The sequence below is a fragment of the Halichoerus grypus genome, chromosome 8, assembly GCF_964656455.1.
Source record: "Halichoerus grypus chromosome 8, mHalGry1.hap1.1, whole genome shotgun sequence".
Classification (NCBI taxonomy): domain Eukaryota; kingdom Metazoa; phylum Chordata; class Mammalia; order Carnivora; family Phocidae; genus Halichoerus; species Halichoerus grypus.
The window spans coordinates 104,388,109-104,412,161 of NC_135719.1; the positions used below are offsets into that span (position 1 = coordinate 104,388,109).

At 45.4% G+C, this 24,053-nt stretch overlaps 1 protein-coding gene across 5 annotated transcripts in view; it reads right to left on the minus strand.

Moving 5' to 3' along the window:
• Positions 1-24,053, minus strand: part of VCPKMT (valosin containing protein lysine methyltransferase) — a 115,220-nt gene that overhangs the window by 82,144 nt on the left and 9,023 nt on the right. The window contains exon 7 of one of the 5 annotated variants that reach the window (XM_036110683.2): positions 13,932-14,196. The exons of 2 other annotated variants lie outside the window; for them this stretch is intronic. The gene's annotated coding sequence lies outside the window, so the exon portion shown is untranslated. 2 more of the 5 variants (XM_036110666.2, XM_078053652.1) reach the window with 2 other exon arrangements.

Below are 24,053 nucleotides of genomic sequence, written 5' to 3' on the forward strand. Positions count from 1 at the left end.
TACCAACTGCCACACAACTGCTATGTTTATTGCAAAGTAGGATAAATTTGATGGGCCCAGGCAATGAGACCGTCCAGGCCATTTCCCCAAGAACAAAACTTTGAGACATGGGAGAATGTGTTTAAACGTCACTTGGAAGCATCTGGAACTGGGGCGCCTGGGTGGCTCAGTCGTTAAGTGTCTGCCTTCGGCTCGGGTCATGATCCCAGGGTCCTGGGATCGAGCCCCGCATCGGGCTCCCTGCACAGCGGGAAGCCTGCTTCTCCCTCTCCCACTCCCCCTGCCTGTGTTCCCTCTCTCGCTGTGTCTCTCTCTGTCAAATAAATAAATAAAATCTTAAAAAAAGGAAGCATCTGGAACTCACTGTAGCTTCTGAGAAAGGGAGCGGCATTATCAAAATATACCAAAAGCTGCCAAAGGGAGTGCGGACAGCCCAGGGAGAATATGGTCCTCAAGGACAGATGGATCGGGGTGGGCAGCCGAGGTGAACCAGCAGGCTGGCAGGTCCTTGCACTTCTCAATTTGAATGGTGTATTAATTTCCCAGGGCTGCTATAACAAATTACCACAACCTTAATGACCTAAAAACAACAGAAATCTATTCTTTCACAGTTCTGGAGGACGAAAGTCCAAAATCAAGACATCAGCAGGGTCGGTTCTTTCTGGAAGGTCTGATACTCGAGAATCTGTTCCATGCTTCTCTCCTGGCTTCTGGTGGCTGCTAACAACCCATAGAGTCCCTTAGCGTGTGGACACATTGCTCCAAATCTCTGCAGGGTTTCCCAGGGCTTCCCCTCTGTGTCTCAAGTGTCTCTCTCCTTCCTTGCACAAGGACAATCATTAGATGTGGGGCCCACCCTAAATCTAGGGTGATCCTATCTCAAGAACCTTCACTTAATCACGTGGGCAAAGATTCTATTTCCAAATAAGGTCACATTCACAGGTTGCAGGGTGGCGGAGGGGAGGGGTGGTGGTGTTAGGACTTGGACATTACCTTTTTGAGGGCCACAATTCAACCCACGACAGATGGGAAATAAATTTCGCTTTCTTACAGCTGCCCTCCCTGATGCTCATTCTGAGCAGAGGAATTTCCTGAGGTAACTCAAGGCAAACACAATGGGTCTGCCATACAGCACTAATCATTGTCTTCACCGAGTTCTACATTATACAAAGTGCTTTCATGTGTGCTCACTTAAGGCTTGCCATGAAACTGGGATGTTTTTGTGCTAGTGCATAGGAGGAAACTGAGGCAGGGGGAGCCCAGGTGACTCGCCCAAGCTCCCAGAGCCAACAAGGGGTAGTCCTCCCATCTGAATGCGCTGTCCCTCCTGTTGGCACCAGCTACTATCGGGAGTCATGATTTAACCCCACTGTCATCAAGAAAGTGGGGGGCAGGGGGGATCTCTTACCTGAGACAGTGGTCTAATGGAGACTCATTGCGCCAGCCAGCTTATCACCGGCGGTTCAGAGGAGGTGGTCCGGTCACTTGTTTCTCAGTTTCCCATGACCTTTCTCAGCTTCAGTTTGACAAACAGAGAGAGCCTTGTTCATGCCAGGCACTTGGCCTCTGGGACGAACTCAGTACATGTGGCTAGAATGATTTTGTTTGTTTCTGGCCCTAGCTCAGCCGGAAACCTATTTGAGATACACAGCTGAATAATATGCACCTCCTCCCAGGAGTTCCTCCGGGGGACCCGCAGACACACTTTGCCGTGTAATGACAGTGGAAGCAGTGGGTTCTGACATCAGTCTCCTTACTCTTGTCAACTCAGAAACGGATGAAAGCCTATAACCAAGCAGCCAGGACACTGGGGTGGTGCCTAATTCTCCGTGTGGTCTGGTCAGTGATAGGATGTCGGCTTCCTCTGTAGGGTCTTTATTGCTGAGCCCCAGCCTCGGGTTTGCTTGCTCACCTCAGCCACGGCGGCTCTTGCCCCCTCTCGGCATCCAGAGACCCGTGTGGCTTGAATAACCTCGGCCTCCCTGCTCAGGACTCCCGCCTCCCTGCTGGTGCCAGCTCTCAGCCCTTGGGTTCCCAGCCACCAGCAGGACTGGCCCGCCCTCACTTCAAACTCCAGATATCAAGAATCAACCCTATCTTCCCCTTCTCAATAGTTGCCCCTTCTGAACTTTTTCCATCTGCTTAACGGCACCACCTGGAAAACCGCATCATCGTTCAGCCCTCTCCGCCCCTTTCCTCTTCCCACACGACGGGAGGTGGGGGCACGGAGATGGGTAGATGAGGAAGGGAGCGAACAGTTTTGATCACTCCCCACGACGAGACAGACTGTGTGTTGTATGCTAACTCACTGATCTCAGTAACCCAGTGAGGTGGGGCCAGTATTTCTGTCCTAATTTTACAGGTGAAAAACAGAGGCTCAGATCGGTTCAGGGCCCCGAGGCCACAAGGCTGTAAGGCAGAGAGCAGAACCCAGCCTGTGCTCTCTGCACTCTACTGCAATATTCAGCCTGATTTATTCCCCTTTTGGTGACCCCCGAAAGTGCTGCTTCTCTTCTGCCTTTGCTAGCGCTACCCTCGTCCAGCCTTCACCCGCTCCTTCCTGACTCGCTGCACCAGCTGCCCAGCTCTGCTCTTCTCAGCACTGACCCTTTCCTGCTCTCATTTGCCTGTGTCCAACTGCTTTATATCTCTTTTCTTTTTTTTTTAGAAGGAGGGCAGGGTGGGGGAGAGAGAATTGTAAGCAGGTTCCACGGCCAGCAGGGGACCTGACACGGGGCTCCATCTCACGACGCTGAGCTCGTGACTTGAGCTGAAATCAGAAGTCGGACTCCCAACTGGCTGAGCCACCCAGGTACCCCTATATTTCTTTCATATCTCCCATAGTGCCTGGCCCCGAATGACGTGGGGTAGACACTCAGCACATTTTGTTAACAGAATATGGGCATGGCGCAGCAGGAAATTTATTTTCTACCATCTAAGTATGATTTTAGATTAGGCTGGCTGTCACCTACTGGTATCTTGAGAGGCTGTAGAAAAATCATACCAGATCCAGTCTAGGTTAGTAATGGGGTTGACTTATCACCATCCTTGGTCATGAAGGATGAGGGTGGTATTTTCACAGAAGTTCACTGCTAATCTACAAGGCTCACCGTGGCTGGTAGCTTTTGTCTTCTCGCTGACAAGTCTGTAGCCAGTCTTGTTTCTCTACCACTGTACAACTTCAGGTGAGGACAGAAAGTCCCAAGGCAGCCTTACCTACACACAGAGCCCTGCAGACTAAGTGGGAGTTTGTGGAAGCCACACGTCAAAGGAATTGCTGGATTCTCAGGAGACCTGGATGAACCTGACCCAGGAACGCAGGCTAAGATGTGCATTTCGGAGGGAAAGGTGGATTTTACAGAGCAGAGTTCCACAGGCTTATCTGAGGTAATCGGTAAAGTGTACAAGTTCGAATCACAGATATTCCCTTTATCAACCTGGGTGGGGATCAGAAGAGTTACGGACTTAGGAGGGCCCAGTGAGATATGGCAAATTCCCCGCAAAAGCGACCAGTTGCCAGACATGAAAACCACACCCCATTTTTCTCCTTTGCCATGAGATTGTCACCGCCAGGGGTTGATCAGGCTGCTACCCTCCCCCTCACCAGCTCAAAATATCTTGACAAATGCATCCATTCCATTTCACATATTCATCATCTGACTTACCTGCCATACCACACGGCAGAGCTGCATCTCATATGAGAATCTAGTCAGATAACAAGGGTGCTAGACTCAGCGTTTCAAATTCCTTCTCACTGAGAGCAAGTTGGTGCAACCTCTTTGTGGGGTAATTTGGAAATATTAAAATTTAAAATACAAATATCTCTAACCTAACAATTCCACTTCCAAGAATTTTTTCCCCACAATAACAAAACCAAGGCAAAGCAAAAATACATACGTGTGTGGAAATAATAATTTCAGCATTATTTGTAAGAGGACGAGAGTAAATGTGGTTATAATGTTCTTTAATATAGATGATAGTTAAATAAATTCTGATACATCCAGACAACGAAACTCTATGAAGTCCTGAGAAAGAAGGAGGAAAATCTTTACATGATGATATTGACTACAGAACATGCTACAGGGTATGTTAAATGAAGAAATAAAGGAACAGAGGAGTAGGCACACTGTGTGCATCATGTGCAGCGTGTGCAGATGCTCCCTTGCATATAAAAAGGGTATCAGAGGGGCCCCCGGGTGGCGCAGTCGGTTAAGCATCCGAGTTTGGTTTTGGCTCAAGTTGTGATCTAAGGTCGTGGGATTGAGCCCTGCATTGGGCTCTGCGCAGAGTCTGCTTAACACTCTTTCCCTCTTCTCCTGCCCCTCTCTCCTGCTCGCTCTCTCTCTCTCTCAAATAACTAAATAAGTCTTTTTTTAAAAAGGGCATCAGAGCATTTATTCATTGATTTAAACTAAATTACCAGTAAGTGCCTCTTCTCCATGTATTACTCACTTGCTACTGAGTTTACTGTAGATTTCTGAGGACTCATATAATTTAACTTGTCCTAAGAAGCAATGACACTATCATCTCTGAATCAAAAACAGAAAGGAAAAAATGGGACTAAGAAACGAGGTGCCTCTTTATAACCTCAGGGAAAAAACTGGGATAGATTAGCTGCCACTGGACCCCTTCCTTATTCTCTTCACTGAAACAACCTGCTCCCTTTAAGCTGATGTTGGTGGGTTCTTGGGGGCGGGTTCATGGAAGTATCTTTTTAAAAAATCTAGAATACTGAGCCTGGTGCTGGCTCCTTACACCATTTGTGGGCTGAAGGGCAGAGATGGGTCCTGATTTTCATCCAGCAGCATAAAGTAAGGGGTGAATACTGGAGATTATAAAAGATCCCACCTATGTTTCCAGGGAATTTCCAGACCGGCAGGATGGTAGGGGAAGCTAGACTAGGGCATTAGGGACCATGAGGTTCAGCCCCATGCTCCTAACCTTGGAATGGTAATACGATGAAAAGTATATGTTCATGAGGAATGTCTCAATAGTTCCTAGTCTCTTAAGTTTGGTACCTTGGCTCTCTCAAGGTGGCAGAGCATATCGGTAAGAGCAAGACTCTGTCGCCAGATTCCAAGATTCAGTCCCGATGATGCCATTTATTAGCTATTTGATCTTGAATAAGTTACCCTTTGGTCTTAGTTTTCTCATCTGTAAAATGGGATAATTCTGGCACCTTTCTCCCAAGCCTATCATGGAGATTAAACACGTAAATACCAGTAAAACACATACAAAGTACTCCATCAATGCTACATCCTTAAGAGGAAGTCCTGTTTCTGCACAGTAAGCATTAAAAGCTTCAAACTCCTCACTGCCTCTCCCCTCTCCAAGCTCCCTGAGGCCATGAATTACAATAACAGACATGATCTTTGCCTCCTACGTTCAACAGAGCGGTTTTTCCTAAGCAATGCTGTCTAGTACAATGCAAATCAGTGTAAACTATTCGTTTTATCTCAAAATCATTTCAGAATTCCGTAGTCATTAACTTCAAACCCAGACTTGCATTTGTGCTTAATTATTAGTTCTTTTCTCAGGAGTTGAGAGTGTAGCACTTTAATTCATTTACAAGTTTAAGTGCCCACGGTGGTGGTGGTGGTGGTGGTGGTGGTGGTTTCTGAATGGACCCAGCAGAGCTCTGGGGTTGCTGTGTTAGCAACTACCTCGCTGGAGGTTCTGGGCTCCAAGCACAGCAGTTTCCTCACGGTGCAGGCAGGGTATGGGATTCTAGAGAGGGAGATGGCTGTGAGATCCTGAGCAAACCCTCACCTGTCTGCATCCGAGTCTCATCATCTCTAAAACAGAGGGGCTGCATTAAACGGGCTACTGGTTCTTTCCAGTCCCACGGACTCTAAGTAGAGATGAACCCTGTCTCAGCTGGGTTTTTTGTTTAAACTACACTGAAACGCTCCCCAGTGACCCCAGCATTGCTACCACACACCTAAACACACACACAGAAATACTGACAGCCCCCCTTTCCTGAGTGCTAAGGGCCAAGCGCTTCCCATACATCACTGCACTTAATGTTCACGACAGACCTCCGGCGCACCTATTCATTTTTCAGCTACCCAGAGAGGCCAAGGTGAGGGCCACAGTGGGAGCCGGGGATTCTGGCCCCTCCCAGCTCCATACCATTCTATCTAGATCCAAGGGACTCTTGGGTCCTCCGAGGCAGCCACATGTGCTCTGAGGGTCCTGGAACTGAGCCGTGCGATTCCCCTAACGTTCCAGGTGTGAAGTGGCAGCATCACCCTTGGGTTTTCTACTTTTCCAATTGGTTTTGTTTCAGTCACGCCGGTGTTAGGAAGCAGCGCCCGAGGAGTTCTCCTCGAGCCCTCAAGAGCTCCCACAGCAGACAGATTCTGCACATGGGATCCCAAACCTCCTCCCTGTCTCGCAAACACTCAGAGCCCTGCACGGTTGCACTCAGGTGAGAGAGGCAGCGGAGTTCCCCTCCTGGGGGCTCTAGGCTGGCTTGCTTCAGACCGCGGGCCAGGGCTGGGCCAGAGCACCAGGGACCAGACCTCACTCTCCGGAATCAGTTTCAATGCACATGGTCGAGTCTTTGACTTTACTGTAGCTGCACATGTTCGGAGCCTGTATCTTCCATCCCTGCCTTGAGCACTTCAGTCTGCCAGCCAATCTCTCTCTCTCTCTCTCTCTCACATACACACACGCTCACACATATTCTCATTCATTCTCTATCTCTTTGAAGACATTTCATAGCTGAAAATAAACACATCAAAATTAAGACTGTGCCCTGGGACAAGAAAGCCCATACAAAAGAATTAAAAGCCAGAGTTCTTGAGGCCTCAGTCATTAAGGACTGTCTCTGGAACCATCCTCCTCTTTTACAGGGTGGAGAGCTGCAATAAATAGAGCTCATCAGAGACTCAGACATACTCAGAATAAGAAATGCACACATTATGAGCAGCTGCATTCAGCTGAGTTCCTGGAGGGATGTGGGAGAGGTCTGGCATTCCCTCACTGCTCTGGAAAAGGCTGATAGCACAGCACCCAAAGGAGCAAGCTGTGGCACTGTGGGCGGCGCCGACCAGGCAGCAGCATCCCCACAGGCGGGGCCCGCCTCTCCCTGGGGCTGGGCGCACGGGGCCCCCTGGCCGGCACCACTCGGCTACAAGCCCCGCGCCCTCCTCTGGCAGGCTGTGAGGGAGGGCTTCCTGAGTAGCTCCCCGAAACCCTCCGATGAGACAGTCCCTGCGCCCCCAGACTGCGTGTGGCCTGCGTGTGGCCTGCCCGTGGGGCGGGTGAGGAGCAGGACGGAGCCGGGCAGCCTGCAGCCCTCTCACTGGCCCCTCAGGGATGAAAATCCTGCCATTTGCCAAAGGAAGGTACCACTTTGCCTCCCACTGGGCCTTCACTTATGCGGGGGCCTTACCTCTGGATAGCACTGAGCCATAGAAATAGAGAATACCCAGTCAAATTTGAATTTCCGGTAACAGTGTTTCGGTATAAATATGTCCCAAATACTGCACGGGGAAAACTTACGCAAAAACATCTTTTGTTATTTATCTGAAATTCAAATATAACTGTGTGTCTTGTAGTTTATCTGGCAGCTGTACCTCCCTTGCAGTCTTCCCTCCCTCTAGACCTTTCCAGGCAGTGTTTATTCTAGAGATGTGCTCTTAAGCAAAAAATTGTTCAGTTCTGATTCTCCCGGGATTGCTGATGGAAAGGAAAGACTTTGGGGTGCATCTACTGAATAAAATCTCCATGGGTGGGTCCCAGAAGTCCACATTTTATCAAGTTGTTATTTAGGTGATTCTGATGCACACTTGTATTCGTTATCATTGCTTCTGGGCAAATTACCCTCCAACACAGAGGCTGAAAACAACCAACATTTATTAGCTCAGAGTTCATAGGGGTCAAGAATAGGGATGGATTTAGCTCTGTGATTCTGGTTCAGGGTCTCTCATGATGCTGCGGTCAGGTGTCAGTTCAGGCTGAGATCACCTCAAGACCCCACTGGAGCTGAAGAATCGCTCCTAGGCTCCCTTGCATGGCCTTCAGTGGGCTTCAGGTTTTTGCTGGCTATTAGCTGGAAACATCAGCTCCTCACCACATGGGTCTCTGACTTTCCCCAGAGCTAGGGAGGGGAGGCAGGGAGGGGGACTTCCCCAAGACAAATCCCAATCTAGACTACACTCAAAGGAAGAGAATTTCAGAAGAGCAGGAATACCAAGAGGCAGGAATCACTGGGGGCCATCTTAGGGGCTGCCTACCCCCACAACATTCAAGTTTGAGAATTACTACTACGGATCAGCCCTCAACATACTGCAACCAAGACCACATTTTAAATATGGGAGCAAATGTCTGTCTTTACTTATTTTTTTCCTGTTTCTATCCTTCCTCCACATCTACCCCTTGGGGATTTGAGACAACAATGAAGAAGAAACGGGGAAAAAAAAGCAGTCAAAATGACAATCTTAGAATAGCAAAATGTTAAATTTTAAAATGCTTGCAAATATTGTTTGAGTAGAAGTAAATTATACGCAAATTCCATGCATATGTAACTGTTGTCCTAAAAATTTTACCACTCAATGTGGCTGCTGAAGAATCTCCTATGAGGACTCTGGTAACATAATAAGTAAGGTGACCAGTTGTCTCAATTTGGCCAGGCGTCTCCCATGTCCTGGAAAACCCTTTAGTCCCAGGCAAAATGGTCTTTTTTTTTTTTTTTTTAAGATTTTATCCATTTATTTGAGAGAGAGAGAGAGAGAGAGAGAGAATGAGTGGTGGGGGGTAGGGAAGAGGCAGAGTTAGAGGGAGAAGCAGGCTCCCCACTGAGCAGGAGCCCAACTTGACTTGGGGCTCAATCCCAGGACCCTGGCCTGAGCTAAAGGCAGACACTTAACCGACGGAGCCACCCAGGCACCCCAGTTGGTCTCCTTCTTAACAAGGAGCCAACAAGAAATCACATCAGCCACTCTGCCCCTCTCCACAGACTGAGTGGGTCCGTCCACCTTGTGCTGAAGCAGAGAGAGCATGGGCTTTGAGTTAGAATGTGTGCCCTTAGCTGTGGCCTTAAACTATCTCGTCCAGAAGACAGGGATCCAAAATCTGCTTTAGGGAAGCTTAAATATAATGACGCACATGGGACTGTCCCATAACCGGAGAGCTGCCGTATGGATGATGCTCTTTGTGCTATTCTGAAAAGAGCCACTCCTGGCATGAAAGATGGAACCACAACCATCACCCCTTTACACTGTTGCAACCAAATCTGACATTTTCTCCTTGAACAAGGCTGGCTTTGCTGACCCCCTGAAAAGGGAAACGTAGCCCACATTACACACCTTAATTTTTATTTTAATTTGCAATTTAGTCCCCAAATTGGTTTACTTTGTTTCCTCCGGAAAACGCTAAGCTACCAAAAAGGACAGTCCTCTCTATTGTATCCTCAATGACAGGTTTCCCAGAAAATCTGTGCGAAGCCTTGATAGAAGAGACATGATTCATTTTCACAGCCCTGAGGGTGTGACTCCCCCCTCTCAGAGAGAAAACCTGTCACCAGCGCCGCTCCTTCCTCTCCACCCCCCACCCCACTTCCATTCCTCAAGGTTTAGGAGATTTTTTTGTTGGTGAGAAAAGCAGTAATCTGCAAATTGTGTTAAAGTGTTCATCCTCTCTTTTTTTCTTCTGTCTTTACCAGTTCTGGGCAGCCCTGCACATATATATGATGTGAAGTCTCTAACTCAAAATAGATAATGCAATTTTTGAACTGACTCTATTTTCCTTTGAGGTAGGCCGATTAGCAACAATGGCCTTAATTTACTTTTTCTCCAGCATTCTCCCCTACTCACCCCTGTACTCTAGTACCTGAGCTGTGAGTCCCAGGCACCCAACAAAGATGCTGGATTGATTGTAATGTAAAAGAAAGACCATGTGGGTCTCATCTGCTCCCTACCACTTGGCAGCCATATAACCTGGAACTTCTCTCAGTCTGAATGAGAAGAATGAGATCTGGCCTTCCTGTGACATGGGGCGATGAAATATAAGGGTTTAGTTTTTATTAGAGTCCTTCCTTTGGCACGCTTTAGATATCTGGCCAGCTGAATAGTCCTACAGTAGTATTATTTGGAGGAGAATTTCTACTTACTGACCTTAGCAAGCTTACCTAATAATTATAATAATCTTAATACTGCCACACAACTATTGCCTTATGATTTCTGTTTTATAGTCTTAACACTTAAAAGGCTGATTTTTGCTCCTGCACTTTAGACCAGTCTCCAAGATGTGTCCTTCCTCTGACATACAAGACGGTGAGACTTCAGTTTATGCAGACTATAGCTTTGAGTTTCAACAAAGATCGAGTGTTATAAAAATCTAGTTTTGAGTCAGCAGTTCTACCTCAATAAAATTGATTTTTTTAAAATGAACAATGCTTAAGCAAACCTTAAACAAGTACCATAATTAAAGAGAAGATTATAAACACATTTTCCCTCTGGTTCATTAAGTTGCATGTAAGCTTACAGTTAATACATAATGAAGACATTACAACCATATCAAAAGAAATGACGAAAGGAAAAAAAAAATGCTCACCTACAATCCTACCAGTCTGATACAATAAATTGTTTCATTCCAGCATTTTCCTTCTGAAGGAGAAAAGATGGGAGTGAGCAGGGCTCAAGACTCAGCCCTCTCCCACAGCCCTTCCTCCCTTTCCCAGGGCATCTGGGGCCTAGGGGTGAAGTTTAGTGACAAGCGAAAGCTCTCAGAAAATTCTTGATGGAGCTGAGCAAAAATACTGTGATGGTGAGTCTGTTATTTGTCAACTTGGCTGGGCCACAGTGCCCAGATATTTGGTTAAACACCATTCTGGATGTTTCTGGGAGGGTGTTTTCAGAGGAGATTAACATTTAAATTAATTAATGTTAATGTTAATTAAGTTAACATTAATGTGGGTGGGCTTCACCAATCAGAACAGAAGACTGGAGGGCCCCAACTGAGTCCCTCAACTTCTTTCAGCCTTGATTTCCTCATCTCAAAAACTGAAAGCACTTTGAAACACTGCTGTATAATGTCTGATGTTATACTTAGCATATTTCCTAAGTTGATAGCAACAGCTAACATTGGAGGACTCTGTACAGGCCAGGCTCTGTGCCAAGCACATACCTTATTTCATTTAACCCATTCAACAACCCCATCCGGTGAGTAGTAGTATTGTTCCCATTTTATAAACGAAGAAACTGAGGTACAGAGAAGTTAATCCACTTGTCTTAGGTCACATAGCTGGGACGCAGCGGAGCTGGGACTTAACCTGTCTAGATCTATCAGAACTAGGGAATGTTCTCCCTAATGATTAGCTTTGTGACCATGGGGAGTTATCTAACTGCTTTGAGTTCTGATATTCTTGTATGTACCATGGGATACCTGTCTATGTCCTAAGCCTATGGTGAGAATTCGGGGAATTCCATTTGGGAAGGCAGCTAGCACCGTGCCTGGTGTGCACTCGCACAGTGCGACAAGAATGTCTGTAGAGACCCCCACGTCCACACTGCCAGCCCCTCTGCACAGAAGACAGCCTCTAACCACGTGGAGAATCAGGAAAGCAGCCTGATGGGCTGTAAATCAATGACCGACCTGCCACACTTATCAAAATCCTGTTTGAAGAAATATTCTTCCTGAAAAGAATCAATGAATTTGAACAGATTTATGTTAAGACTTTTAAAATGTTAAATGAATATCTTCTTCTTGAATATATCTGAGGAGACTAAACTGCTCTAAAACTCAGATCTTTTAACAAATCACTCCTTAAAATACTGATAAAATATATCATATATATATATATATATATATATTTTTTTTTTTTTTTTAGATTTTATTTATTTGCCAGGGAGAGAAAGAGGGCGCACACAAGCAGGGGGAGCGGCAGACAGAGGGAGAAGCAGACTCCCTGCTGAGCAGGGAGCCCAACGCGGGACTCAATCCCAGGACCCCGGGACCACGACCCGAGCCGAAGGCAGACGCCCAACCGAGCCACCCAGGTGCCCGAAATATATCTTATATATATATATATTTTTTTTTTTTTTATTTTTTAAAGATTTTATTTATTTATTTGAGAGAGAGAATGAGATAGAGCATGAGAGTGGGGAGGGTCAGAGGGAGAAGCAGACTCCCTGCTGAGCAGGGAGCCCGATGCGGGACTCGATCCGGGGACTCCAGGATCATGACCTGAGCCGAAGGCAGTCGCTTAACCAACTGAGCCACCCAGGCGCCCTATATCTTATATTTTAAAATACAGCCATGAGATTATTGAGTTAGCATGCTAGGGCTGCCATAACAAAGTACCACAGGCTGGGTGGCTCAAACAACAGAAATATATATTCTCACAGTTCTGGAGGCTAGACGTCCAAGATAAAGGTGTTGGCAGGCTTGGTTTCTGCTGAGGCCTCTGTCCTTGTCTTGTAGATGGCTACCTTCTCCCTATGTCTTCACATCGTCTTCCTTCTGCGCCCGTCTGTGTCCTAATCTCCTCTTCTCATAAAGACACCAGTTAGATGGGGTTAGGCTCTACTTTAATGGCCTCATTTTAACTTAATTACCTCTTTAAACACCCCATCTCCAAACAGTCACCTTCTGAGGTATTGGGGGTTAAGACTTCAACATATGAATTTTGGAGGGGCACGATCCAGCCCATAATAAATACATATTTATTAACCATATTCACAAGAAAAATATATTCCTCTTTGTTGGACATCTTCAGAATCATTGACTATGCATGAGGCATATATTTATATTCACTGACTATATTTGAGGCAAATATATGCATGAATATATTCATATATGGAGTACGCCTTGAAACAAGCTTTGGGAAACTGGTTATTTTGGTAAATTTGACAAGTTGGCCATATGGTAAATTGATACTTTGTTGAATGGTCTCTCTGAGAATTAACCATTTGGAATATTGATCCAGAGCTGATGTAAAGTCTGTGCAAACCAAAAGCTACTGGGACCTCCCCACCCCCCAAGAATATCATGCTATTATCTGAGAGAGAAAAGCGCCCAAAGCCAGGAGCACCTGCCGAAACAATAACAGCACTTAGGTGACAGGTCACTGGCAAGGGGCCTTCTGAGGGAAGAGGGGAGGTTGGGCCAGGGTACTATGGAACCTGAGGAAGGCCAGTTCGGTGGGGTGACCCCTGGGGGCTTCAGGATCCTGGTAAGTGGGGTGAGGGCAGGGGAGCGAACGAAAGACGACCCTCGGGATAACTCTGTTTCCCAGCTTTGTCTTTCTTTAGCTTCCCTTTTCCCGGATCTCCTCCCCATCAGGCCACACGGCCATTTCTGTGTCACAGATGCCACTTCTAAGTTGCCCCAGCCATGGATCCTTAGCAGCATAAGCTCCTTCATGTCTGGACCCAAGTCGCCTTTTTGATTCATTTAACAGTGAAAACCCAAGGACATTAGTGGTGAACCCCTTTCCTCTCTACATCCATGTGCAAATGCAGTTCCATCTTCTTTCCTTCTATCCTTCTATTAGTCTACTGAAGGGGTGACCCTCTTCTTTCCAGAATCAATTAATCTGCCTGTGCTCTGGATCGCATTCCTTCCATCTGGGATCCTCCTAATCTCACTTCGTGCCCCTGCCCCCAGAAACCCCCCTTTGTCTTCAGCCACCATCTCTCCTCTTTGATCCTTTCCTACCTGCCTTCTCTCAACCCTAATGCTCTCGCTCCTACCAAACTCTATGAAATAAGTTACTACTCTTTCTCCACTCTATTGCCTCACTTTTCACTGACATCTGCTTATGTTTGTATTCCCTCAGGACCTAGTCACACATCATAGGTGCTCAAGAAAGGATGGTTGGATTAATTACTGCACTAGATAATGGAATCTTCCTCCAGCAATAAGTGCAAGGATCATGCAGGATGTGAGATGCTGTTTTTTTTTTTTTTAAAGATTTTATTTATTTATTTATTTGAGAGAGAGAGAGAGAGAGAAACAGCATGAGAGGGGATAGGGTCAGAGGGAGAAGCAGGCTCCCCGTCGAGCCGGGAGCCCGATGCAGGACTCAATCCCAGGACTCCGGGATCATGACCTGAGCCGAAGGCAGTCGCTTAACCAACTAAGCCACCCAGGCGCCCGTGAGATGCTGTTCTTGTCTTCAAGGCGGGGGCCGTGGAGTTAGCAAGATGCATGAGACAAGAAACATGAAAAAATGTCACCGAAGCTCCACTGTGAACAAACAGAACAGAATCTTTAAAATGGAGGCATCTGGAGAGGCCTCTGGGCTAGACAAACACCTTCCGGTTTCCACCCAGCACTTACGTAACTGCGAATCAACAAAGTCAGAGTCAAGTGCCAGGACCAAAGGGGATCCTCAGCCACTGTGCCACGACTGGGGGTTTACATAAAATCAATGTAATGAGTCTTTGGGGATCTCTTTTGTTGAAGATGATGGTGTCCTTGGAAGGAGGAAGGCACCAGTGGACAAATGGACTCTGAGCATGAATCAGCGTACATAGCACCTCTCCGGTATCTGGAGGCCTGACGCTGGAACCAGGAGCCAGCTGGTCCTGGCTCTCCCTGGTGGCAATGCCGCAGTTCTCCAGCTGTAAGGGGTGGGGTGATGCTTTGAAGGCGGGAGTATGCAAGGCCGTCTCAGGAGGATTCTCTGCACCTTGCACAACGTCCACCACCACCTTCGGGACCCAGCCATCCAGGCAGCCGCAGAACTTCCCCTCTCTGAGCAAACACCAGTGGGTTCCTGCAGCTGAGCCCTCCCGTGACTTTCAGCCCTGGGGAGAGCCCTGTCCAATAAGCCAGGACCTGAGGGGCCTCGGCACCCCTGCAAGCCCAGTGTCTAATGCCCTGGTCTCCACAGCAGGGCCTCTGATGGGCTAGGAGCTCCCACAAACCAAAGCAGTGTTTATCACCTGCTTTGGAAGACCTGCAACCCTAAAGTCTTCCAGGGACAATGAAACAAGCCACAGTATGGAGTTGAGGAGTGCTTTCATTTAATAGGTTGGAGAAGTCAAAGGAAACACATTTGCAAGACCAGGCCAATCCTCTATGCTTCCGTAGTAGTAGTAGTAGTTGTAGTAGTAGTAGTAGTAGTAGTTAAGAAGAAGAAGAAGAAGAGTTAAGTATCTATAAAATGACTGGCATGTCTTGGGCTCTGTCCTACAGCACTTAATTCCTTTCAGGAACCGGCTCCTTCCTGTGCCAGCCGGCAGCTCACAACTTACTGGCATCCCCGGCACCTGCCACGAGGCCTGGCGCACCGGACACAAGTGAGGAGACATGGTGACTCTGTCTCTCCATATCTCAGGTGAAGAGAAAAAGTGAGGGTGAAGATTGATAAGATGTGGCTCAAGACCAACTAGGGTCTGAAGGGAAGAAAGCCTGCGAGACCGAGGGGAACTATCTCCACGCCCTGCCACAGACCTTCAGCTCAGCACACCTGCCCGTTCGCACATGAAGCAGATGCACGGCGGCTGCTGTGACCAGAGAGCGCTCGCAGTCCTGGAGAAATGACCCTGTTTACCCCCGAATGGAGCGTGCATGGCTGGCGTAAGGCGGGAGAAGGAATCCTGCCTTTTGTCAACGGTGAGCACCAAACACAGTAACTCACATTCCATTCAGCTTTCAAGTGGACCACTGGCTCTCACATCCATTTTCCTGTTTGAGCACCTTAAGAACTCTGTGGGTGGACAGAACAAATGTCACCACCATCATCATCATCCCCATCTTACAGATGAAGAAACAAACTCAGACCGAGGGACTCGCCCAAGGACTCCCAGCCTGTCAACAGCGGGGGTAGGAGTTCAGCCTTTGCCATCGGGCCTTCATCTAGCCCAGAAAGTTTCCACCAAAAGATGCTGAGGCAAATCTTTAATCAGGAGAGGGACAGGGCCACCTGAGGGGACTCTGGCCACTCTCCAAATCACAGTCAATGCTCGGTAGCAGAATGCCCTGGGGCCTCAGGGGTCAGCCAGAGTTGTGCGAACTCCCCTGTGGTTGGAGAAACATTTCTGAGGAGATTCGTAAGCTGGAGCCATTTCATCCTCCTCCTGAGCACGGGAGGATGAGGAGGCCAGAGTCCTGGGCTCTCTCTTTACAGAATTCCACTCTCCTTGCCAGGTCCTCAAGGAAGGACAGCAAACAATTCCATTCTTTTTGCTCCAGAATAACAACGACATTTTCAAGGCTATCTGGCGAGGTGTGCCTGGGCTCTAGAGACACTAGTAAGAAAAATAAAGCAGCAGAATTCCTCCAGCCTTTAATACAAACCTACTTACAGCCTTCACCCTTCCTTACACACACACACACACACACACCATCATTCTCTCTGCTCACATTACACAGGTCTGGGCAGAGATCTTTACCTAAATGCAAAACTCTGAATTGCTAAGTGGCAATAGTAGCTTGAGTGTGAGCTTAGCCCTGATCACATTAAGCAAGATCACATAAAGTAGCACTTGTATCAATTTTGACAGTCCTGAGCCCATCCAGATGCAAGCCACCATTTAATCTGGTTTCCTACTGGTTGCTAATTTAATTCTCCTATAACAGCAGCCAATCATGTGTCAATCATCAAAGCTGTATTTAAAATCAACCCAGGGCTCTACTGTGCGAACAGAAAGTGAATAGTTGTCTTAGGTCTTTCATAAATTAGCCCTCGTGAGACTCAGGGATCGTTCTGGAAGCTTTTGAAATGCATGCTTTTATTTTAGATATATATTTTTAAATCTCAATTTGGTTTTAGGATAATGTATTGTCACAACAGAAAAACTTTAGACATCCCATAAAAGAAATCACAATTTTTAAAACTACCCTACCAATTTATTTGGAATAACATGATATGAGTATAAATTGTATTGACAGTTTCAAACCTGGTAATATAAAAAAAAAAATTGGCTCATTGCAATCTTTTTAAATACTTTGCTCTGGACTAGTACATCTAAAGTCCAGTGGAATGTGTATTATATCTGTAACATCTGCACCCCCAAGAGTCAACTCTGCCTCAGTGGCAGGGCTCCCCTCTGACATATACTGGGAAAGGGGAGATTTTATCTTGCATCTCTCTGAGTGGCCCACCCAGTGTAGGGGCTCTCCCTGGTTCTTCCAGCTCTGTCCTGTCCATCCAGTAAGCTCTGCCTGACCTTTGCAGACCTGTCCCCATGCAGGGGATGCTGCTCCCTTCCTGTGAGCCTCCCCAGAGGGTAACATGGGCAAGTATGTTTCTTACACTGGCCTCTTCACTTTCTGCCACCATCCAGGTGTCACTTTCCTGAAAGCTGTGTAACTAAAGGGAATGACAATAAAAGAGAGAAAACTCCACACGAAATGTGGGCTTTTCCCATAATCCAGGAAAAAAGCAGCAAAGAAGTTTAACCTTTCTTAGATGACACTTTCCATTCCTAATCTTGCTCTCCGGATCACAGACCTCACTGCCCAAGGACCTCTCCTAATGCATGTTGTAACTTTCCCTCCACTTTTTAGGCACCCCCTAACCTTGGGGGTGAGTCCAGCCCCAGCATCTACCCTCTCTCCTAAGCAATTCATCTTCTTGACTCCTGAGTTACTCCCTGTAAATAAGAATTCCAGGATGGGGATAGAGAGGTGGAGGCTTGAACATTTTCTGGGTGCAAAGGTGGTGGATTTGCTCTTTAGTTAACACATGAAATCAAACTATTCCCACAATGGGTTTTTGTTTCCTCACTTTTGCTTTCTGACTAGTTTTATGATGTTTACTTTTATAGTTTGGTAGGTTAGGATTTCCATAGTATGATCAGCAAGCAACACTATGCTAGAAAGCTTGTAAGTCAACTGCTAAGATGATTGGGCTGGTATTATGGACAAAATAAAGACTTAAAAAGCAGATCACTTCCCGCAAAAAGTAGTGGATGAAAAGGATCTTCAGATAGGAGTAGGGTTTGAAGAGCAGAAAAGCTCGAACACTCTACCAGTTAGGACCTGCTCCACTACAGGGAAGAGAAACCCAATCCCCAACCAAAGTTAACTTGGTAATATAACTGGAGAGTCCAGAGAGAGCAGCTGGCTTTAGGCATGGTTGGGTCCAGAGGCTCAAAGTGAATACCAGTTTCTCTCTTTGCTTCTAGACTCTGCTTTCCTCTGGGTTGACTTTATTCTTGGGAACTCAGGGCTCATTTCATCATTAGCATTAGCTATCCAAAAAAGAAGAAATGTGGGGTGCATGGGTGGCTCAGTCATTAGGCGTCTGCCTTCGGCTCATGTTATCATCTCAGGGTCCTGGGATCAAGCCCCGCATCGGGCTCCCTGCTCAGCGGGAAGCCTGCTTCTCTCTCTCCCTCTCCCCCTGCTTGTGTTCCCTCTCTTGCTGTGTCTCTGTCAAATAAATAAAATCTTAAAAAAAAAAAAAAAAGAAAGAAAGAAAGAAAAGAAGTGCCTCTAATCCAGGAGGGCACTGTGGGGTTAGCTTGGGTCACGTGACACCCACCCCTAAATTGTAGCTGAGGACATGAAGCAGTTAGGCTGGGTTTACAGGGCAGGCAGAGGGGTCAGTGCAGTGGGTTCTGGGAAATTTGGTCTTTATCGGACAGTTGGGAGAAAGTCTGATGGAGGACAGAAGTTATTGCTACAATTGTCCACTATATGAAAAGATCATGAGTAAAGACAGGAGCAGTAAAACACACCTGTATATCCAGAAACATCCACTTTGGCAAGAGAGCAAGAGGCAAGCGACAGGAGTGTACTGGAAAGGATACTGAACGTCCAGCAGGCTCTGGGGATGTTTCTGAGTAGGATGATGAACGGTTCGGAACTCCAAGTTAGGAAAGTGCTCTGTCACCACTGTTAGCACAGATGTGTGTGGAGACTATGACGGAAGCATAAATTAGAGGTAATGAGGCCCGAACCTGAGGGGATGGCAGTAAAAACAGAAAGGGGAGAAGGACTGTGAGTCCCTCTGATGGGGGATTCTATGACCTGCTGGTTTTATGCAGAGGCAGAAGGAATTAAAGATGGTGAGAGAATGATACCATTAGTAAAACTAGCCAGCAAGGCAGACAAGTCAAAATGGTAGAAATTTTGCTTGAAATGGATAGCAAGCAGAGGGAGATATCAGGCAGGCAGCTAAGAGGCAAGGCCACGGCTTCAGAGAGGGGTCAGAGCCAAAGGCCAAGAGAGGAAGAATTTACAATAAGCTTGTAGTGGGAATCATGAGAACTGCACCACATATGAAGGAGAGTGCATAAAGGTGAGCTGTCAAAGGACAGAAGTCTGGGGGATCGTGAGGCAGGCAAGAGAGAAGGAACAGGATGATGACTGACAAGGAGCATCCAGACGCCGGGCAGAAGGAGAAAGTTGAATTTACTGAAGTCAGACCGGAGGGGAGTTCCATTCCCAGAGAGAAAATGAATTAGACCTTGCTGTTCAACATTAAGACTTCCAGTGTTGGTTCTGTCCTCTTTATTTTACATTCTCCTTGTTCCTTTTCACAAGCAAACTCACAATCAAACAAAGTGCAGTGTACAGCCAGGGAAGCTAAAGATTTCCAGCTTTCTGAGAACCAGTATTTATTTCCACCTTAGGCTAAGCTCATTAATTTGAGACCTAAGCTTCCTAGCTTTAGGAATAACATTCCTTTTTGGGTCTTCTCTCATTTTTATAGAATATGGACCACATAGTAAAATAATTATCCAAGCACCGCTGTGCTGCAGACAACAAAACTGTTGACCGGCAAGCAGCATTACTATGTTGATTTGGGGACAGAGGTACAAAATCTGAACTTGGCCCATGAGAGGTGGGCTGGAGATCTTGGTGTCTGTAATACACAAATAGGAGTTATATGACCATCAACATATTTAAATTAAGAATTGCTTGTCCCTGAAGCCACGGGAGAAGACATTTCCAAGATTTCTCTTTTATTAGTTCTCTTCTTTCCAATTATTCCTTGAATTCTGATATTTCCCAGGATCTTATCTTGGATGACTTTTTCAATCTATACATCTGGAGTGATCTATAAGACCTCACCTTTCACTATCCACCCTCTCCTCTGCCCCCAAACCTATATATTTAGCTGCCTATTACATTATATCTCACCAGGGTTGCAGTATGCGGTTGTTCAGGCTGTGTACTTCAAAAAGGGCCATGAAAGGGGACACCATTCACATTACAGACTGTTTTGAAGTTAAAGAAAAAAATTTTAATTGTAATTTGACTCCAAACTTGTATAATTTATATACATGACAATTTTCTGGTAGATGGCAGTCAAGTCTCTAGTTCTGATAAATTAATATCACACTTTTCCATAGAAAGGTCAAGTTGCCAAAGGACATACAGGTGGATTAGGTAGTTATCAAGTGAACAATCTTCTCCAGAGAAAAACAGAATGTTCAAGCTTGGGTGCATAATGGGAAGGTGACTGGACATAGAGCGGAGCTGGGGCTATCTCCTGGGGCTAACAGGGAATTCTGTTCCTCCTGGCCATACTAAGCCACTCCTGTGCTCTCCTCTTCCTTAGGATCTCAGGCTAACAACCAGATACTTCAGACAGAGAGTAACAGACTGAATGTGGGTGTCATATATATGCCTGAGAGTGGAGAGTTTTGGAACAATGAAACTAAAAAAAAAAAAGAAAAAAAGAATCTTTGTGACAAGATTTAGAAAGAAGATAGCGATTTTAAAAGCACAGTTTTGGAGGCGCCTGGGTGGCTCAGTCAGTTAAGCATCCTACTCTTGATTTCAGCTCAGGTCATGATCTCGGGGTCATGAGGTCAAGCCCCGAGTCAGGCTCTGCAGTGGGCATGAAGCCTGCTTAAGATTCTCTTCCTCTCCCTTTGTCCCTCCCTACCCATCTCCTCTAATAAATAAATTAAATACAAAAAAAAAAAAAAAACACATTTCTGTAACAGAAATCCAAAGATACTCTGGTTAAACATTTATTATTTGTGAGACTGTAAGACTTGTATTTCCTGTTTTTAAGTTTTCAGAAACCAGGCCTATGTGAATTACATGCCACGAGATTATTCTTTATACTCATTCTGAATGCAAATTAAAGCTTCTCATCTAAGTTTTGGATAAAATATGCTGTTTACATTTGGAGCACTCCAATATGCAGCTGTACTGTGCGTGCAGTACAAGCAGGGTTTGTTTTTTTTAAAGATTATTTATTTTAGAGAGAGCGAGCGCACGTGTGCCCAAGCAGAGGGAGAGAATTTCAAGCAGACTCCCCGCTAAATGCAGAGCCTCATGCCAGGGCTCAATCCCACGACCCTGAGATCATGACCTGAGCTGAAATCAAGAGTCAGACACTTAACCGACTGAACCACCCAGGCGGCCCACAAGCGGGTTTTCAGGACACATTCCTAAAAGAACAAGGTCAGGTGTTGCATGTAGATACATGGATGTTTGTATTGTATACTCTTAACTCCAGCAATGATTTATCAAAGCAATGATGAGCCAACATGTGGACCTGGAGCTCATACTGCTAATGCCTGGGTTTCAGTAAACTAACAAACTGGAATAAACGTTAACTTTAAAAAAAATTACCCACTAGTGTTTAAAAGCACTGATCCATCAAGGGTTTAATAGACTGCCAGTACTACTTCATTAAAGCTAATAGAAATCTGCTAACTACTCAAACATTTAAGCCTGTAAAATCTACATCTAGAATAGCTCTTTTCCAAAAGCCTTCAGTTTGCTTTGCAAGGGAGAAATACCAGTTTTCAACCTCGTGAATATTAAACAGTGCGAACTTATTCTTCACCAAGATAAGTTAGTGTATTACAGGTAAGGAATAAATGTTTCTAAAAATTAAAACCAGCTATTTAGTTTCATGACGATCTTTTCCATCAATGGAAAATAAAAAAGGCCTTGAAAATTTAATAAATGCAGGTAAGCCCACATGCCTCTTTACACCGGCTGATGAGGAAGCAGCTACAATTCAAGTTTCTCTTGTTCCTGTCCGTTGGCACAGACTCCCCAAGGTAGCCCGAGGGATGAGCTACACTAAGCTCCTGCAACCCATCACATATATTCGTGACGTGGTAAAAGTTCGCTTCTTTGGGAGGTAACTGCTACACAAGTATTTTATAGTCGCCTTGCTCTTTTAGAGTTAATACATCCAAACTTTGAACATCCTTATGTAGACACATCAAGTCCCACTTCAGAAAAATGACCTGCTGCTGTACTTTCATTACCTGCTACCTAACTGGTCTCAGTTTTACAGAGATAAGAACCACAGAAGAACTAGGTAAAGGTCCAGGAAGGTGGAATGTTAATCCTGGAGCTCCAGCCAGCAAGCCCAGGCTCCTGTATTTAGAAATGAGTCTCCTGTTTCTATTGGCCTTTGAATGTCCATGGCACTTACTTTAAAACCATAAAAACAAGTGGGAAACAAATGTTTTTCTTTCACCCCATTTTCTTCGCCTTTCTAAAATTGCTTACTTATTCAAGTAACAGGGGTATGGAACAGCATTTGCAACCTCCTCCTACCCAGGGGCCATTCCTACAATGATGGGGGAGTGATGGGTACATGGGCCCTACACTCTCAAAAAGATGCCCAGATTTTGCACTGCAATATAGATAAAAATCGATTTACATTATACACATTTCCCTAGCCCCTACATGTAAAGTAATTCTACCTCTAATATTAATCACAACATTTATTGAACACTTACTATGTGCCAGGTACCTAAAGGCATTACATGTATTAAACTGATTTAATCCCATGGCAAACTATTAGGTAGATAGTATTATGACCCTCACCTTACATATCAGAAAACAGGCACACAAAGTTTAAATAACTTTCTCAAGGTCACACAGCGAGTAAATGGCAGAACTGGAATTCAAGCCCAGATAATCTGGTCTTTAGGCCTATGCCCTGACACATGGTTTTCAGAATGCACGTGAGAAACATCATCATGGAGATAATCTTCTCTAACACATTTTAAATTCTATTATTTGAAAATTATCTTGTTATTAACAGAGGATTACATAAAATCTACCTCACAATTGATGGACTCACTAGATCTTCACAAAACTCCAACCAATACTTCAGAACCTAAGACAATATCTTAAATGACCTCAAGTATGCAACAGTTTTAACCTAATGGGTATACATGGTTTGAGAATTCACTGCTTTCTTACTCAAAATTATGTAAAGGGAAAACTTTGCTTTTCCATCACTTGACTAATTTTCAGTAAAATTTTGTTGCCACAGTTTTTTCTGTATTAGCTTGAAGGTTCTCCATGGTACAACAACTGACTATTCTACTTTTACAATGTTTACAATCAATGAAGCAAAAGGTCTTCAAAATCCTGATGTTCCCTGAGGAAAAAGACAAAAAGTCAAACCGATGGCCTAAGCCTACGGGACTGTGGTATATATAGCCAAAGACAGCTTCAGTCTTTTGGTGTAAAAGCTACTTATTACTCTAGTGAGGAAGTTACACTGATTTGAAAAACTAATTAAAATTAATTAGAAATTCCAAGTACCTCAAACATAAAATGATGCATTATATAAAAGGTACTTTCAAGGTCAATTTCATTTTCAGAACCTGACCAACTAATTCAGCCTCTTAAATGTCTCTCACAGAAGATGGTCTATGAATTAGACAATAGAGAAATGGTCTATGAATTACAATTTCTGTAGCTTTATCAATAATATTCAGAGATTCAAAAGGCATATCAGAATGCAACGGACAGAAAGATAAGTCAAATACAATTTTATAAGAAAAAAATTCAGCTTTACCTACACTATTGTTATGGTCTGAATGTTTGTGTGTCCCACCCACAACCCAGCCCCAAAATCTTATGCTGAAACCTATTCCCCCCATGTGGTAGTGTTCAGAGGTGGGCATCTGAGAGATGAGTAGGTCATGAGGGTGAAGCTCTCATAAATGGGATCAGTGCCCTATAAAAGAGACCCCAGGGAGATCCTTCACTCTTCTGCCGCTTGAGGTTACAATGAAAAGGCAGGGGCCTCTGAGGAAGTTGGGGCCTTGATCTCGCTTGCACTTCCCGGCCTCCAGAACCATGAGAAGTAAGTTTCTGTTGTTTATAAGCCACCCAGTCTGTATTTTGTTCTAGCAGCCCAAACACGC